A 19828-nucleotide genomic window follows, 5' to 3' on the forward strand; every position below is an offset into this window, starting at 1 on the left:
TTGTTTGGATGTATAATTGATAAGTGGCCTGAAGCCTCTCTTATAATTACATGAGTTCACTCATTTTAGGGTATTTTAATGTTTTCATTTAATTTCCACTACCACCTGTTCACGATTTTGCTGTTGTTGATATTTTTAAAACTCAACATCTAAATAGGAATTCAAATGAATCCCTCAGATATCAGAAATTCTTCCATGTGTGATGAAATTCCTGGTGTTACATTTCCATTATAGTTCTTCCCTTTCAAAAGATAAAAGGCATCTCACACTTTATATGCAGTTAGAATATCTGATCTCATATGGATGTTTTTCTCTACCCCTGAAGCTTATCCATTTAAAAGTCCAATCAAGCTTTACTACTCATTATGCATTACATTTATATTTACAACCTTCCAATTCTGTTGCAGAAGATTTTCCTCATCCTATTCCAAGTCTGACTGCTATGCTTCCCTTTCAGGCAACTGGAAAATAGAGTCAACAGCTGTCTCCGTGTAAATACAAACTGGATAAATAAATTCCTACCTTTTCATGACTTTATCCATAAGATTTTATAATTGCGATAATGAATGCTACTCGAGCATATTTGTATGATATGTTTTAAGATTATATATATATATATATATACTTTGCCATTATATATATATATATATACTTTGCCATTCTCAAATCCAGCTAGCACTTTTAAATAAAATATCTGGCCTACATTTACTTTCCGTAGTTCCTGTTTCAAGTATTAAGTTTTTGGAATAATTTAGAAGTCACGGAGTTAATGCATTTAACTTTACGACTACCTATGTCTGACCTTAACTACAGACTCTTTGAAAAAAGAACTGGTGATATACTTGCAAATTGTCAACTGCTGGAAACCTCAAGTGACACAGTTCTTTGTTGACACTAATGGAGTTGATATGAGTTACCATCAACTAGAAGGCAATTGGTATTAGTTAACTTGGCTCTTTAAGCAATAGATTAAACTAGGGGAAAACAAGATTCTGAAATTTTTGGATAGTACTGTTTTTGTGTATTATTATTTGAATAGGTAAGATACTGATTTTGACAATATAGTACCCAATGGAAGTTATTTAGTGGATACTTTTCTAAGTACTCTATTTGCTCATTGTCATCACATAAAGTTTTGAAGTATAAAGTATTAATATCTTCATTTTCATATAGTGAAAATGAAACAGAGAAGATATCCAATATACTTTCGGTGATCCAGGTAGTAACATAGTCTATGGTCTGACTGAATAGGCTTTGTTCCTACATTTACATCATGACATTCTTCTAGATCAACTATAAATCCTTCTTCTTCTATAATACTATTTTATCTCACTGTGTATTGAGATGTGCAGTTTTCATTAATAAAAATATAAAATACTTCAAAATATAGATTTTCTATGTGCTTCTATTTGAATATATGGCCTCAACTAACAAGATGTCATACCTAGAGATTGAATATACCAAATGGCTTCCTTTATTAGAAAATTGTTATTCACATACTGTTTTCTGAATTTACTGATGTATATGCATGTGTGGTCAAGAGAAACTTCACATTTTCTTGAATACACTGAAAAATTTTTCCACCTTATTCAAGCAAAGGTAAAACTCCAATATATTGTTTTCTTTTCTTTTTTAAGTTGCAAACATCGATTTACAATTGAGAGTACAGTAGAAACAGGAATACCATTTCAGACAAAATAATCACTGAATACCTTATGAATAACAGCAGAACATTGTCGACTACAGTACAGCAAGATGACTTCTCCATTTGGAGAAAGAAGGTGAGAGAAAAGCTGCTTCCTCCAAGTAGAATCAACCTTCAAAACAGGGATGGAGCAAAGCTTTAGAGACTTTCATTCACTGATACGGGGCATGACTTCTAATGAGAAGAACAAGCTGAATAATATCATAATAGGAACATGGGATATAAAAGTATAAATGTAGTAAAAGCGGAAGCTATCAAATAAGGAGTAGAAGGCATAGCTATCTATATCAGATGCATCATAGGCAATCGGGTGCTAAATGATCTGTTATTGGTCATTTTAATACCGTTTACTATGAGCAGAATGATAAATTCAATAGGCATGGTTTCACAATCAGTGTCAAAAAGAAGATTTTCAGATCTATCTTAAAATATAATGCTGTCTGTGATAGGTTAATATCCATACCCCTAAAGGTAGACCAGTTAATAGTCAAATTTTTGAAATAGCTACTATGCAACGATGAACAATTCTACCTATTTCTGTTCTGAAATTGATTGAACATGCCCATCAAGATTCTGGTGATGGGAATGTGAATTTGGAGACAAAGAAGGACTGGTTATTTAAAAATCTAACAAGGTGAACAAGGTGAAATTATTAAGTATGGCTCTTTTAAACATAGTTTATGCAACACAGGCCAAGTGATTGGGTAGAACTATGGGAGTGTGTGAATTCTAATAGACAAGATTGGTCCGTTTTGTTATTCCAATGGGTTTAAACTGACTCTTAACATAAACTAGAACTGAGAAGCCCATAACCTCTAAGAAAGAAAAACCGAGTCAAGTGCAGCAAGATCTTTGTATAGAAATGCAAAGAGCTGTGAGGGTCATTTGTGCCAATTTAGTTGGGCCAGAATTTTCAGTGCTTGGGCCATTAACACTGAGTAATTTATCCTGATCAGATCTGAATTGACAATGTAATCACAACCAATTAGTTCTAAAAGATTGGGTTGGGATACAATAGCCTTAATCACATAAAAACCCTAATGCAGTCAATTGAAAGGAAGTTTCCTCAGGGGAGTGGCCTGCTTCCTATAAATGTGGATGTTGTGGAAAAGTTTACTTGCTTGCTGCTTGGTCTGGATCCTGCATCAACTTCTAGTACTTTTTACAGGAACCATTGGATATCATATTGCCTGCCATCCCTAAGAGTGGCGAGTGACCTGTCCTTTGATCTACTGACCTTGGATTAATCACCCCTGCAACTACCAGCCTGTGGTTTTCCTAATGTCAGGAAAAACCTTCAATCTTACGTGTGACTCAGAGACTAAGAACTTATTTGTACTTTAACGTGCCCAATTTTAAACTGTGCGAGCTATTTTCTTATGTTTTGTGTGTGTGTGTGTTGTATGTGACTGGTTTTATATTCCTAGAGAACTTAGTCTAGAACTGAGACAGGAAATGTACTGAGACTGAGCATGAGATCATGACACAAAGCAGCACGTTTCCTGGCTCAGAGAATGACTAAACCTGAGGGCTTTCAGGCAGGAAGCAGGCTTGCAGAGTCCTGTGCCCTTTGAGCAGTTACTAGCACTGATGGTGCTTTGTGATACTTGCCTGAACAGAGCAGAGGACAGAGAATCACATGGCCAAGATTGAGACCACAGAAGGTAGACATGTCTCCTGGCATGCGGGTGCTAACCAAAGAATATATCCTTAATAGTTCTGATACTGACCGCATATTCCAGATGATCGTTTATGAGTTCTGTTTGTCTATTACAATATATTATTGAATTTGCCAGAGAAGTAGAATACTCTCTGAGTGATGATTAGAATCAGAGTAGGGTAAAGAAATATAGAAGCTGGAAGGATATCTGACTTTTGCCTTGCGGAGATCATCCTTGGACTGGCTTATAGTTAGATTCTCCATTGCGTGGTCAGGGGAGTTCAGACTTGGCCCTCACATCCTTTCCTTATAGAACTTGTTGATAGAAAATGATAAATTTTGTAAGTTCAATGTCCTATTCATTGAAAACATCTACTTTCAAAATAATAAACAAATACACACATGAACCTCACGAGGCAGAATACTTAGTGTGTTAGGAGGTGGTTACTAGAGAAACAAATCCAGCGGTACTCATATATACCATATATACTCGAGTATAAGCTGACTCAATTATCAGTCGAGGCATCTAATTTTGCCACAATAACATGGGCAAGTGCGGTGAAGAAAGCTGATGGTGCCCAGTTGTCAAAATATATAGAATCTGGGGTCCCTTTGGCTGGAAGATAAACAAGGGGCCATCTAACTGAAAAATAGCTAAGCCGACATGGAAAATGCACACCAGCCTGTGAGATGACAAGGCATTGAAGGGATCAGGTATCAGTCATCAAAGACAAAAAAAATTAAAAATCATAGCATTGTGAATGAGGGGGGAGTGCAGCGTGGGGACCCAGGGCCCATCTGGGAGAAATTGGACATCCCTTTGCAGAAGGGCTGTGGAGAGGTAAGGAACCAGAGTGTAGTGTAGCAACGATGAAACATACAATTTTCCTCTAGTTCTTGAATGCTCCCCCCCCACCCCCCCACCCCCCCACTATCATGATCCCAATTCTACCTTACATAACCGGCTGGAGCAGAAGATGTACAGTGGCATGGATAAGAAATGGAAATACGGGGAATCCAGGACAGATGAGCCCCTCAGGAACAGTGGTGAGAGTGGCAATATCGAGAAGGTGGAGGGAGGGTGAGGGAGAAAGGGGAAACAGATGACAAGGTCTACATGCAACCTCCTCCCTGGAGGATGCACAGCGGAGACCTGGGTGAGAAAGACGTCGGATGGTGTAAGATATGATAAAATAATAGTTATTTATAGATTATCAAGGGTTCAGGGAGAGGGGGGAGCAGGGAGGGAGGGGGGAAATGAGGAGCTGATACCCAGGGCTCAAGTAGAAAGCAGGTGTTTTGAGAATGATGATGGCAACATGTGTACGAATGTGCTGGACACAAATGATGTATGTATGGATTGTAAAAAGAGTTGCATGAACCCCTAATAAAATGATGTTTCTAATGTGCTGAAAAACTCGACTTATACATGAGTATATATGGTATGTAAGAGAGACCATTATATCAAAAAGTAATTCTGCATCAAGAAAACGTCACAGGCCAGTCCAAGTCAAGTCAACAGGTCAGATAACAGTCAATACGTAGCTCTTCATATTCACAAAGCTTGCAGCAGTGATGCAAGGAGAATGAATAGTAACAGCTGTGGGTGCAAAGTTTTGTGAATCCAATGGCAGTGAACGCATCCCCAGGGTCAGCTAGCACAGGTCTCCATGTGCCATTCACAGGAAGGTGAAGGCAGAGAGGCAGGGGGAGGTCCCCAGGACCCTCCTTAGGAGGCACCATCCTGCTGTGACCTGATTGACAGTCTAGACGCCGCCCCTACGTCCACTTCAAATTGACATGAAATTATGTAACTACCACAGACAAGCCCTTGTCAGCTTGACACTTTTGCACAACCCTTTAGCCATACATAATTTTTAAAACAAAAATAAAAATAAAATCATATTTGTGCCCAACAGGATAAAACTAAAATGCATACAACTAAATTATGTCAGTCTTCAAATTCAAACATCTAGAGCACTCAGGCACTGGGTGGAGCTTAGTTTTCCAGAGCCTTCTTTGCTGCTGTCTTATACCCAGTCAGAGATCAGATTTAATGGCTGACGGCAGTGGGTTTACAAACTATTCATATTTCCCAGTAATACATAACCAACATAACAATAAGTTGAAGAAATCAGTATAAACCTAGTATAGCCAGATTCTAAACTCAATTCTTACAATAGTCAAGTTCAATCCTGATCTGATCTAAACTATCCCATTCATATGGAATTTTGCCTTAAGCCTCAGACTGATGAAGTCAGGGCAAGGCCTTTCTTCAGCCAGTTGGCCAGGCTGCATGGTCTCGGAGAAGTTCAAGGGGCAATTTCATCCCCTGAGCTCAAATTTTACACTTATCACATTCATCTTTGCCATTTCAAGAAGGAGTAACCAAAGACAACTTCTAGGTATTAAAAACTTCACTTCTGATGTCCTTTCCAGGTAATAATTGTGTAAACAATGTGGCCTTATCTGATCTCTGGCTAGCCAAAAAAAAATAAAAATAAAAAGACTACCTTAATTAAGACAAGCAATCCACTCACTCTCCATCTTCATGATTTGTTTCTCTAGTACCCCACTGCCAAGATACCATAATGTGTGAGGCTGGGTTGACTAGAGAAATTGAGTGACACTCATATGTGTGAGAGACCTTTATATCCAAAAGTAATTACACATCAATGAAACATCCCCACCCAGTCCAACTCAAATCAATAAGCTCAAGGCCACTCCATAAGTCTCTTTCCATATTCACAAAACCACATACAATGATGCAGAATGCAGGAACATCACCAGCAGATGGGTGCAAATTCTAGTTGATCCAATTGCAGTGGATGCATCTCCAGGGTTAGTGCAGGTCTCCACGTGGAGTCAACAGCAAGGTAAAGGCAGAGAGAGGGGGTAAGGTTCCCAGAACCCTCCCTATGAGGAGGTGACACCACTAGAAGTCACCATCAGGCCTGATTGACACTTCAAGTTTGCATGAAATTACCACACATAGGAACGAAACCAACTATATCTGTAGAAAGAGAGTGGAGAGATATTCTGCATCATCAGCCAAAATAAGGCCAACATCTCACTGTGGAACAGAACATCAGTTGCTCATATGGAAGTTCAGGTTGAATCAGAAGAAAGTAAAGCAAACCAGGAGGGACCTGAAGAGACCTCCCCCTATCATCTCAAAATAGGTTTGACATATTGAACATAAATGATGGAAGACGAGATGAATTGTGGGATGACTTCAAAAACCTTGTGAATGAAGAAAGTAAACGGTGATTAAAAAGACAGAAAAGAAAGAAAGAATAAAAGTGGAAAACAGAAGAGACAAACCTCTTAAATGTAGAGAAGCTAAAGCAAATTGAAGAAATTATGAAGTGAAATGGCTGAAAAGAAATTTCAATGGGCAGATTGAGTAGACAAATTATGATACAAAAAAAGTATAAAGACCTTTATTTAGAACACCGCAATTATTAGAAAGCCAGATATTAAATAGGAAAGACTGGAAGACCAGAGAGGATGTATTTAAATTACAGGGTTAGAAAAAAATACTGACTATATTCCAGGTTGTCAGAATAAAAACCAAACACGTCTTCAAAGAAGTATAGCCACAATGCTTCTTAGAATTGAGGCTGGTGACTTAGCAGAATGTGGAAATTATCAAACAGCACTTTGTCTGACACACTTGGGTCTGTTGTCAGGAGAGATCCATCCCTGGAAAAGGTCAGTAAAAAAAAAGTAAAACCTCCAGTGAGCCGGAGTAACAGGAGCTGCCACAATGCCCTCAAACTCACAACAGCTGTGAAGCTGACAGAGGAAAATGCTTCTTTCTAGTCCATGTGATTGCTCAGAGTCAGATCCACTCTGTTGCCCATAAGTACAATAAGCTGAATTACTACTGGAATTACTACCAATCATTAACACTAAATTTATTTTTCAGTATGGTATATTTTCCACAAAAATATCAAGTGTCAATTTAGTTCAATTGAGCCGTAGAACAAACTACACTTTATCTCACACAACAAGGTTTCCATTTTGAATTTTACAGCCACCAAGGATCAAACTGTCTTGGATGGACAAAGGACAATGATGTCCTTTAGAAAGCAGGGATCCAAAGATCTGCCTTGATTCTTCTCATGCAAGAAGGGCTCCTGGCCAGATCACCAGAATTTCTTGTTGCTAGATGCTTTGAGGTTGCTTCCAAGTCATAGAGACCCAGTGCCCAGCAGAACAAACACTGCTCAGACCTGCACCATCTTCACAAGCGTTGCTTTATTTAAGCTCATGGTTTCAGCCATTCGTTCTATCCATCTTGTTGAAGATCTTGAAGTAGTCCTTCCTGATAGCATGTTTAGGTACGTGAGACAAACTTCCTCAGTCCTCAATTCTGAGAAGCTTTCTGACCTCCCTCTTTATAGACAGACTTGTTTACTCTTCTGGCATATCGTTTATACTAATATGTTCAGTATAAATACCATAATTCAAAGGCATCAATATTTCCATGGTTTCCTTTATTCATTGTCCAATTGTTGTCCTGATATGAGGCAATTAAAAGCACCGTGGCTTGGGTGAGCCATACTTTTGTCCTCAAAGTGACAAAGCAGCTTAAATCAATGTCAGTGCCCAGGGCTGGCTCTTCAGCATGATTTTAGAATCCATCGGATACCATAATGCCATACCAACAAGTACATTCTTTCGCTTAAGCTGACCAGAATTCATTTTTCTCACTTTCAGCAACAATAAAAAGATTGATACCAACATCTTTGCAATGAGAATCAATGTTTGAAAAAGACATGTCCTTGTAACCCCCACCCTCACCCCCCTGCAAAGCATTGCACCATTCGGGGATCGCTTTCCTTTCACTTTTACAAATTAAATAAATTAATTGATACAGCTTTTATCAGTAAAATGTACTAGGTGAAAATGACATCTCACTGTTATTTTATTTCTTTGAATGCTGAGAAGAGGAAATTTATTTCAACATATTCTTTGGTATTTTACATTTTTTCTCTTGTAAAATGTCAGTTAAACCTCTTTTCTCATATTTCTACTGGGGTAGTCATGCTTTTCACATTGTAGAAATATTTATTCTGTGTTTTCTCTGTAAAATATGAATTACCAACATAGCTTTATTTTTTTATGTTTTTCTTATTGGCAAATAGAATTCTCCTCAATTGAAAAATAATCAAATCTGGAAAGCTCATGTATCTGACCTTCTATTTGATTACAATTTTTGATTGAATATCTTTGCTTACCCCGATTTTTAATTTTAACTTTTATACTTCACTCGTTTGTTAATCTGGAATTCATATTAGTATAAAGTGGAACTCCAGCTCATCCACTCATGCATCTTTTTCGAGGATCCTTCATATGATCAACAGTCCATTTCTTCACTGGTTCAAAATGTACCCAGGAGTTGTCATTAATAATATTTGCTCTTCAGCTTTTGTTCCATTAAGTTTATAACAGCATTGTAGTAAATGGAATATCAGTCATGTGACAATGCGTGAGTATAGAGCTGACAGACCAATTGGATACATACCTGGGACTTTAACATTGGAGAAGATGAACAACACATTGAAAAGCATTGGGGCACATTTACCTGAGCTGAGACTCTAAGAGAGGTTCCCCTACATGCCCCTACCTGCGCTACGGGAACAATAGGTTTCCTCTCATCTTTGAGTCTAATGCTTCAGCATTCAATCTCCATTTGATCCTCAATTCACAAAATACGTTTCTCCTTTTATGCACTAATTCCTAGTCTGTTTATAGTTTTGAAACGAATTTTTCTAATGATTCATGTTTTCATATTAATAGAAAATATTTGAAGGAAATAATAAAAACAAATTACTGGAAAAAAGTAATAAATGGTGACGAGTAGAAAGAATTGTGTTGGTATTTAACACCAAGATGGCCAGGATGTCACCCAAAGTAGGATTTTACAGAGTAAATAGTCATGAGTGAAGGCTAACAGCAATCACCAGCACTTCGGGGTACAAGTGTGGTAGGTGTCGGCAACAGAAGTTTCGTGGGCAATTCTTAGGTGGTGCAAGAAACCGTAGCAATAGATCAGCCATTCTTCTATGAATGGTAGAGCACAGGACACTGCAGCTACCACAAACCTCCTTAGGAAGGGCAAAATAGAAGCCAGTTACAAAAGATCTGAGACTAAGATAATGACTCACTTAACTAACTCCAGCGGCTGGTTATGGTATGCCTGTGGGAAAGGGTTTCTCATACTGGTGAAAGTAGAAATACACTGGATATGAGAAATACAATTTCATTGCCATCAAAAGATACAAATTCCATCTGTTGCAAAGCAGAAAGGAAATCCATGATGCATTTTTGGAAAGCTCTTAAGACAGCAGAGGGCCAAGCCTTTCTTCAGCAGCACCTTTAGGTAAGGGTGGAGCTATCGGCTTTTGGCTGATAGTTGGCACGATCCATTTGTGCCACCCAACGGCCTTGGGTGTAAGAACAGGTCCAACTTGAAATATCTTCATGTTATATTCAGGAACTTTGGTAACAGATTTGAAACTGTGATTCATCTTTTTTTTCTCACAACATTTTTATTGATATATAATTCACAAATCATGAAATTCATTATTCAATCATATTAAGAAGAGTTGTGTGATCATCACCACAATAAATTTCAGAACATTTTCTTCTTTCTTGTACTTATTGGTATTAGCTGCCTTTTCCTCCCAAACTCCCCTTCGATATGCCTAAGAAACCATTAATTCAACTACTGTCACATAGATTTACCTATACTGGATTTTATATACAGAAAAGTAAGAAACAAACCAAAAACCACTATCAACAATAACAAAATAAAACAGACAAAAATTCAATTGAAAAGAAAGAAGAAAATATTAAAAACTAGAGAAAAGTAAAAACCTTAAAGTGAATCCAAGAGGAGATCAAATGATAAGATGCTAAATTTTAATCTAACTACACCTACAATAATCCTTTTTTCCAATGCACTCCGCATTGACAGGGTATTCACATCCCTGATCTACCTACGGTCAGAAAGGATTCACTGGATACTTAACCAAGGTGTACTTATCTTCCCTTTTTCTTTTAAAATAAAATTGTAACAATAAAATGGGTCAAAGGGAGATAAATAAAAAACTACATTTGCCAAATACATCTTCCATAATTGATTTTAAAATGCTCTCTGTCTGACAATAAGGCAACTCACATCTCCTGACAACGGCCAGGGGGAATTTGTCAGAGACGTAATCCATTTAGGAACACTGCAAATGGATTTGGGCCGTCCACAGTCTTGCAAAAGCTTGATGTTCACCATTTAAGCTCTTCTACTGTTCCCTCCTTCGGATATAGATGATATTATTTACAATCTTTTGAATATACTGGCTGGCATGCTTCTTCCATGTGATCTTAGCTGATGCATCACTTAGACAGCTGCTTGGTTAATGACAAGACTTTAAGACCCAGATACGACTTTTTATGATAACCAGATACCATCTAGTTCCTTTGCCTTACTTTTCTAGAGCACCCCATCTTCAATTGTCTCTTCCTGAGGGCGAGCATCAACTAGGGCCATGTTATAAGAACAAATTATTTTTAGATTAGGGCTAGAATGAAATTTGAGCTCCAAATCCATTTTTAAATTTATGGCTTATATATGTCTCTGGTTCACTTTAGAGACATCATTGCAAATTTGTGTTAGAGAATATTATCTATCAGCCCTGTGACATAAGGTAATTATACGGATAGTGTCATTAATTTAGTAAATGATATAGAACTTAAAACACTGGTGAGAAAAGGAAATTATACACGTATAGACTAGCTATGAATTGCAATAAATGAATTGTTGACTTGGGCAGATTAAACTCTTAAGTGACTTAACAACATTTACACAAACAATGGGGGCTGGTGACAGAACCAGATTTTCAATGATAATCATTCACAACAGCAGCACCATGCTCACCTCATGAAACCATGCCGTGATAAAGCAAGGAGGGCATTGAAATGGTCACTAAATGCTAGCCCTGAGCCACCACTCACTGGGCAACCTCAAGGCAAGAGACCCGAACCCGAGTCCAATGAGCTCCACTTTCATCACCTCGAGCTAGCAGTCCCCTGCTGCTTCTCACGCTCAGGGGCTTCAGCCTTCACCCCAAGGGCTCCAGGAGAGTTTTGGGTAAACTCTAGTTCACTTGAGGCTTCCACGTTGACTCCTCTGAAGGAGGTTGTGCCACTCCAAAGAATGAGCTAGAGCCGCGCTACTTAGCCCCTTATTCTAACTGGAACTACATCCCAGCAAGAGTGCATAAGCTAGGACTCTGCTTTTTATGCAAAACCACTCTCTAAGTTATGTTATTTTTTACATAGGTAACTTAAAATCTCCATCCCAAATAGTAAGTTCTATAGTTTACTCCATTTGAATGAATATAATTTAATTTCTCTAGATTATATGGCATGCTGATTTTATCAAAATGATTTTTTTTTCCTTCAGATAGTACTTGGTCTTAGCTTTGAAATATCCAGATTCTATTTCTCGCCATGTCCCTGCCTTTTCCTTTGCTCAAATCATCATCATCTCCCACCCGCATTAAGATAATAGACTCCCCACGGCTCGGAGCCGGCACTTTTGTCCCTGCAGTCTTTCTGAGCAAGGTTGCCAGATGAATGCTATTAGGGACAGGTTAGATTACTTTTTACTCAGAACTTTCTGATGATTTTCTATCTCATTAAAGTAAAATACAAGACAATTTCTGTTACCAAGAAGACGTGATGTGATGACCTCCTGAGGTCCATCCACTTCCCCCGCCCCCCCTCCTCTCTGATCAAGTCACAGAGCGCTTTTGCTTTTACCCGGTGTCTTTGTATTCACTCCTCCCTTTGTCTAAGATGCCCTTTCCTCTGGGAACATCATCTACCCACCCCCCATTTCAGTCATCTCTCCAAGGACTTCCTCCATCACCTACCTAATGCATCAAGCCCCCTCATGCTCCAAAATTTCATATTCCTCTTACACTCTTCATAGTTTTATCCTTATTGTAGTCTATTGTCTCTCTCTTCTTGCATTTCCTTGTCTCTCTAGTCCATTTTCATATTTATTTTTTGGTAAGACTATACACAGCAAAATTGGTCCTACTCCAGTTTTTAGACTTAAAGATAAGTGACATTGGCTAGGTTGTTTATTATTATTATTAGCTGGGGAATAGTAGATATATCATATCATTCCATATTTCAATTAATCAAGATGAATTGTACAATTGCTGCCACAATCATTTTCCAAACATTATTTTTCTCCATGGACTCCTTGTACCCCACTCCTACCACTGTGCCCCACCCCCTTCCCGAACACCGTATTCTACTTCCTGTCCCTATAAGTTCATCAATCTTGGGTTTCGTGTACCAAAAAATGGAAACCAGATAACACAGCTTCATTGACATAACACTTCTGAGATACTACAATGAATGAACAACAAACAAACAACACCATATACCCCCCAAATGCAGAAAATTTTGGAAACCAGATCAGGTACAGCATGCACGATAGGTTGAATCTACTGACAAAGTTTTAACTGTTCAAGTCAAATGTATGCCTTTGGTTTTCAATACTTACCCCTCCAGAGCACTCTCTGCAGTGACCACTTTCCTCCAATGCCTCAAGTTTCATTCTCTGAAGGCTTATCTCCTAGGAAATTCTACAAATGAATCCTGGATTCTTACTGTCATCCAAAACCTTCTGCTCACCAGATTCCCCCCATTCAGCCTCTGCTACTGATCCCTTTTTTGATTTTGGGTTACATGGCTTCCCATCCTGCGGTGACTGCTGGTGATGTGCTTCTTCCCTGTGGACTTAGTTGACATCTCACTTAGAAGGCTGATTGTTTGGAGACAAGCCTTGAAGGCCCCAAACACAATTGTATCCGACAGCCCAGCACCCTCTAATTTCTTTACAGCATGTTCGGATAGCACCCTTCCTGAGGGAGAGGATTGAGCAGGGCCATGATGTAAGAATAGATTGTTCAGAAGTCAGAGCTAGGATTTAGTGTGAGACCAAACCCATTCCTGGATATATGTTTCTATTTTGCTTGCTTTTAATCTGCTGTAACTTGGGAGTTAGCACATGTGTCATAGAATTCTATAGTTCAATCCCGTCAAACAAAATGGTATAATTGCTGCTAGAAACAGTCTCCACGCAGACTTTTCCTTCCTAGAGGCATAGCATCATTGCCCTTCCATCTCCTCCACCCACGGCTCCCCCACCTTGTTCTACTTGCTTTCCCTAGAGGTTCGACACCCCTGTGTTTCATTTACTGACAAACAGAAAAACAATGAGCACAACTTTGAGAAGGCAACCCCCAAGGGCAACACACCTCTGAAATACTTCCTAATTGGAGCAAGCATAAACGACATAAAACAGAATGTCTGGCACAAGAGTGCAGGAATAATACATATCTTAATACTCCATAGAGCGCATTGACCTGCTTTGTCCACCTACCAACACCACACCTGGTACAGCTGTCTTCTGCTCCCTCAGACACCATATAGTTTCTGTCTGAAGTCCTCAGATTACAAGTGTGTCTGAAGGAAGGTCCAGTGCACCCAGTGGAGTTCCTGTATTGGGTCCCACTGATGCAGCCTCTGGAGCATGCCATGCATCCCAAATATCCAAGACTCAGTGTCCCAGAATTCTACTGCCCCCATCCTGGGTCTCCGGAACACCCCCAGACATGCTAGGTCAGTGTGGCCCAGTCACTGCATGCCAATAAAGACACTCCCTCCTTCACATCCCTAAAAGCATCTTCACTCTATCCCCCACCTGAAGGTCAGCTCTGCCTCCCCTCCCACCAACAGACATGCACCTATGTCTCCCTAAATGTGACCTTTCTCTCCTCACTCTCCTGTGCTGACCCTCCCATCAGTAAGCCTCATCCCTCTAACAGGACCATCTTTCTGTCTGTGGGACCTCACCCCAAATACACATGGCAATGCCTGCATTCCCTGAAAATTATACACCGAATAATATACACTGAATATTAGATCCCTGCTGTTGTGAGATGCCCTGCACTATAGGTACCTGGAGCAGATGATGTAAGCCAGCAGTGGTCCAGCTCTTTTTCAGGCTGAATGGTCCTCAGCCATAAGACAGGGGACCTTACCAGCTTGAGTTTGTGCCCACTCTGCTCCATGTTTCTACTGCAGTGGAATCATGCAGTGCTTCTCCTTTTGTCTTAACTAACTTCACTCGGCATAATGTCTTCCACAGCCCTCCACGAGTTGAGGTGTTTGATGGTTTCATTGCTGTTCTTTAGGGATGAAGAGCATTCCATTGTGTGTATGAATCAGAGGGCTGCTTTGGTGTGTGTTGGTTTTAATCTCTTCTTCTCTTGATCAGAATTTAGGCTGTTTCCAGCTTCTTGCTATTGTGAACTGTGCTGCAGTGAACATGGGGGAGCAAAATGCTCATGATAAATTTCATATTTCTTTTGGGTAAATGCCCAGAAATGGCACTGCTGCATCATATGGTAGTTCCACTTCCATCTGTTTTAAGTATCGCCACATTTCCCTCCACAGGGGCTGTTATTTACAAGTTCACCAGCAGTGGATCAGAGTTCCTGCCTCACCACGCCGTGTCCAACATTTGCTGTTTCCCATGTTTTTCTTTAATTGGGCTACAGACTATGGTCATGGACAGTAGGCATTTTCACACAGTCATTTTGACCTGCATTTCCCAGATGCCTAGTGGCCGGGGGCATTTCCTGGTGTGTCTATTAGCCAGTCCAGTGTCAGCCTTTGTGAGTCGTCTGCTGAGCTGCTCTGAGCACCTACTCAGAGGGTTTTCAGGGGTTTGTTGTTGTGTTTTCTTTCCCCCCTTTGGTAGGCTTGTAAAATTGTGTAGATTTTCATAATTAGTCCTTTGTCTGTTATATCATTCCTAAATATACTTCTCTAGCCTGTGGACTCGCTTTTTACTCTTCTAATGAAGGCTTTGGGTGGGTTAATGTCATCATGCTTTCTGTTTTGGTTGTTTTTACTTCCATTTATTTAATCTCTCTGTCCCCAGATTCATAATGTGTGCTTTGAAATAGCTGTTGAGCCTTTGGTTCTGTGTAGGTTTCTCTTTTGGTTTGTTTAAGGAAGCACAGCATTCAAGGCAGTAACTCTTGGGCTGAATTTTTAGTTTATATGTAGCTCCAGGAGATACTTTATGTGCCTGTGTATAAGCTGAGGATTTTCAGCACATTTTTAATGCAGTTTTTGTGGTATAATTAGGTGCCTTGGTTGACAGTTGGGCCGGCTTGTACTTGAGTATATAAGGGAGTTTGAATTCAAATTTTGAAAAGGAACCCAGGAGGCAACAACATTACTAGGCCCAGTATACCTAGATTCACCAAGAAATTGTATTTTGATTTTACAGTTTTATTTTTTATCGTGATTACTGTGTTACTGATAAGAATATTCACTAGTGGTACCAATGTACTACCTGGTATTGTGTCTCAAGGAGAAGACATTTGTTCACAAAACCTTGATGTTTGTACTCCAATTCTGTCTGATTTTTTGAACTATTTTATCGGGAGTTGATGCAGATATATCATTCTATTGTTCAAGCACATCAAGCAGGATTGTACAATGTGTACCACAGTCTATTTCAATACATTATTTCCTTCTTGAACTCATTGACTCCTGGCCATCAACTCTCTTTTACAACCACCGCCTGCTGCCCCTGCCCGCCCGCCCCCCCCCCCCACCACCACTGTATCTGCCAGAAACCCTGATTCTACTTACTGTCCCTCTAGGCTATCAATCCTGGTGCCAGATACTGAAAAACAAACAAACAAACAAACAAAAAAAAAAACCACCCAAGCAAACATCGATAACAAAAATTCAAGAGAAAGACTTCCAATGGAACAAAACATCTGAGATTAACCTATCCCAATTTGAATAAACAAAGGACAGGAAAATACAAAAAATGTTGAAAAACAGATCAGGACTAACTTGCCTCAGAGGGGGAATCAACTGACAAGGTTTTAGCTATTCCAGTCAGGTTTAACGTTTTCATCTTCTATAGTCATCTCTCCAAAGCACTCTCTTTGGTAACCACTTTCCTCCCAGCCCTGATTTTTCTATTTCATTCTTTCTCATTTGTCCTAGTGCAAACAGGGGCAATTTTAAATTTTCGATTACCATTCATGCGTTTCAGACCCCTCCTGAGAGGTAGAACACACATGTTAAGAACTATGTTATTCCATGGATGGTACCAGGAGACATAGGCTTAACCCGCTAAATCAAAATCATTAACCTCATGAAGAGATTCATTATGCTTAATTAGAATTAGTATTTTTCACCCCCCTCTACCTTTTGGATTCTTATCAGTACAAAATAATGCATAACCGAGCCCTTGGCCCTTCGTCCCCCTTTCTGTATGAATGGCTGACCAACAGCAGTGATGTCAGTCATGTCTTGCAAGCACCTCCTATTTCTCATTTCTATACCCAAACAGTGATGCCTGCCTAGACAGGGCTCGTCCCTCCCTCTCTCCTCCTCCACTACCTATGGCAAACATAAATGAACAGTAGCTTCCATACACACACACACACACACACACACACATACATATATAGTCATGTCATTTTATAAAGATGAGAAAATATTATATTTACTTGGTGTTAGTTTTTGCGCATATGTGAGATTAGCTTTTTCCACACAGTATAATGTCCTATTGCTTCTTTCACATTGTATGATGTTTGGGAAACTTATTTTTGTTTATTGCAAAATAGTATTCCATTATATGTATATACCATATTTTATCTATCCATCTGAGATAGTTAGTTTATTGTGCCAGCCTGGCCGATAACTACATGTGAGATTAATTGAAGGGCGGAGAGATAAATGGCTCAGTGAGCCTCGCCTTTCTTGTCTCTCGCTCTTTGATCATAGAACCAGTATGCAGCTGCCTTGCTTGCTCTGTGCCTCAATTTGCAAGCTACACTGCCTGTGGGAAAACTAACCTGTGAACTGGTCATGGTAATTTGAGGTCCCTTTAAGACTTGCCTTGCCAGAGAATTGGAATGTACATCTCTGGAGCTGGGGACTGACGGTTTGTGACCTGCCTGACGGTTGGTGATCTGCCTTGGTGTTTGCTGCCTGTGCTGGGATAGCCTAAATCTCTCTACAGAGGACTACCTTGCGGCCCTCAAGACTTGAAGGACTGCCAGTGTCTCACAACTCTCTCACAGGAGTGAGTTGCATTGAGCCATTTGTACTGCTTTATAATTTAACTGTTCATTTCTTGTATTATATATCTATCTATCTGTATATAATTTAGCAGTTCATTCCTTATGTTATCTATCTATCTTTATATCTATATATATTTATATTCATATATAATTATAATTATCAGCAATCTGGTTTTATCTCTCTAGAGAACCCTGTCTAACACACCATCCATGTGTTTATGGCAATTTAGATTGTGTCTCTGTCTCTCTAGGTCATTTTACAATCCCAAAAAACACAGAATATAAGTTTCATAAGTGCACAGATGAGTTCTTCCTTACCATGCTTTCCCCTTGATCCTGTCACCAGAAAAGACCCTTCCTGAGCATTTATTGAAGGAAGGAAGGAATAAATGATGGAGTGGGTCTTTTCCTAGTTTATATCTAGATAGATGATAGACAGATTTTCTACAACAGTTTTTTACTGACAGTTTCTGTTGGTGTTGCTGTTGAGCTTGCTCCAGGTCATAGTGACCCCATATGATGAAAGACTGCCCCATTCTCAGCTAGCGTCATGATGAAGGTGCCCACCTGGCATTTCTCCATGGAGCCTCCAGGGCCAAACTTACATTTTGAGAAGGGAACGTAAACTTTGTGTCTTGTGGGCTGCTTCTGAGACCCTCTAGAGGGCAAAAATCATAGTGAGTTACTTTCTTCATTAAATATATTAAAATCCTCCAAAGATATAAAATGCTTATCACAAGTTTATTCATAATTATCATCAGGAAAGGCATAGGGACTCTTACACAGAACACAAAGTTATCTAATTGAACGTTTTAATGAGGGAACATGTGATTTGAAAAAGTCCACAAAGAGAAAATTAAAATAGCCAAAGGGATGGTGTATCTTCTGTTGCTAAAAAAATGTCCTCCTAGCCAGAAAATGCCTATAGGGCCTCTGCCTGCACTTGCAAGATCATTACAGGTGTGACTAACGAGAACACAAGCTCGCCCAATTATGCAGAATGTTTACAAGGAGAAGCACTCCTTGAAGCTATAGAAAACAAATTAGGGCAGAAGTAAAGCCCTTCTCCATTATAAACTAGCCTACAAAAATATAGAATTCTTTAAGAGTATAGAGCCGATGCACCAAGGAATAGAGACAGGTTAAAATAATTTGGAAAGTATATAGGCAAAATTAGTTCACAACAAGCATTTAACAAAGAAGAGGGTTCAAGATCTATTCCTACTTTTAAAGATTTATGTCAGAAAGAGCAACTGCAAATCCCCCTAAACCTCCCTGATGACCTTGTCAGAAACAGGGTACTGGGAAGCACCTTTGGTCTGACAAACTGTAATTTATTTCATGTCTTTGATCTAAATATCTCAGTTCCATCTGGCTCAGCTGCGCCTATCTAGATCCTGCGACACTTTCTTAAGTAATAAAAGAATTTTACTAGGGAAATAAAAATAGCAAATGCTGATCACTGGTTATGAGTTGTGAAAGAACACATTGCTTGTAACTATAGATATATATTGAATCCTGATGACTTAGAGTTTATGATTGCTCACAAAACTAAATTAATCTTCCACTCTATGGCACAGTAGGACAAATCAATCAATGTACAGGAGGATAGACCTTATAATCTAGCAATGCAAAGAAATCAGATAATCAAAATAATGTCAATATGAAAATAAAAACAAAATATAAAGTAATACTGAAAAGTAAAAAACAAATATGATTCATGATGCAAATCACTTAATTTTTCTGTCCCTGAAAAAGTGAGGTTGGTGCTAATTATCACAGTGATTTAGGTGGTTTTTTTTTGTTTGTTTTTTAAGTATAGTTTTCTAAGTGAATTTTCTAAGTATCTCAAGTCAGTAGATCTGAGGGCAAGATCTATGAACATTAATAAACCATTCACAGTCAATGGTTTGGATAACTAATAGCTATGATATAGTATTGGGTTAATACTGCTCTTAGTCAAAGTTGTCGTTGACTCTTTAAGATAAAATCAAGTTAATATAAAGGTAATCAACTTTAATGTGTACTACTATAAAATTCTTTTTAAAAAGACATTGTAATGATTGGATTTGCAAAACTGATTGTATAAAAGTTTAAAGTCTAGAGAAGAATACTGGGCATGTATGCTGTTGGGCTGCAAAGGGTAACTTTGGAGAAAGCTTTGGGAACTCTCACAGGTCTTTGGATAACAAGGAGCAGCCATTCATGGCATTTCAAACCAAACAAAGCAAATGAAGTCAAATTAAACATACA

Source organism: Tenrec ecaudatus, chromosome 11 (genome assembly GCF_050624435.1).
Source record: "Tenrec ecaudatus isolate mTenEca1 chromosome 11, mTenEca1.hap1, whole genome shotgun sequence".
Lineage (NCBI taxonomy): Eukaryota > Metazoa > Chordata > Mammalia > Afrosoricida > Tenrecidae > Tenrec > Tenrec ecaudatus.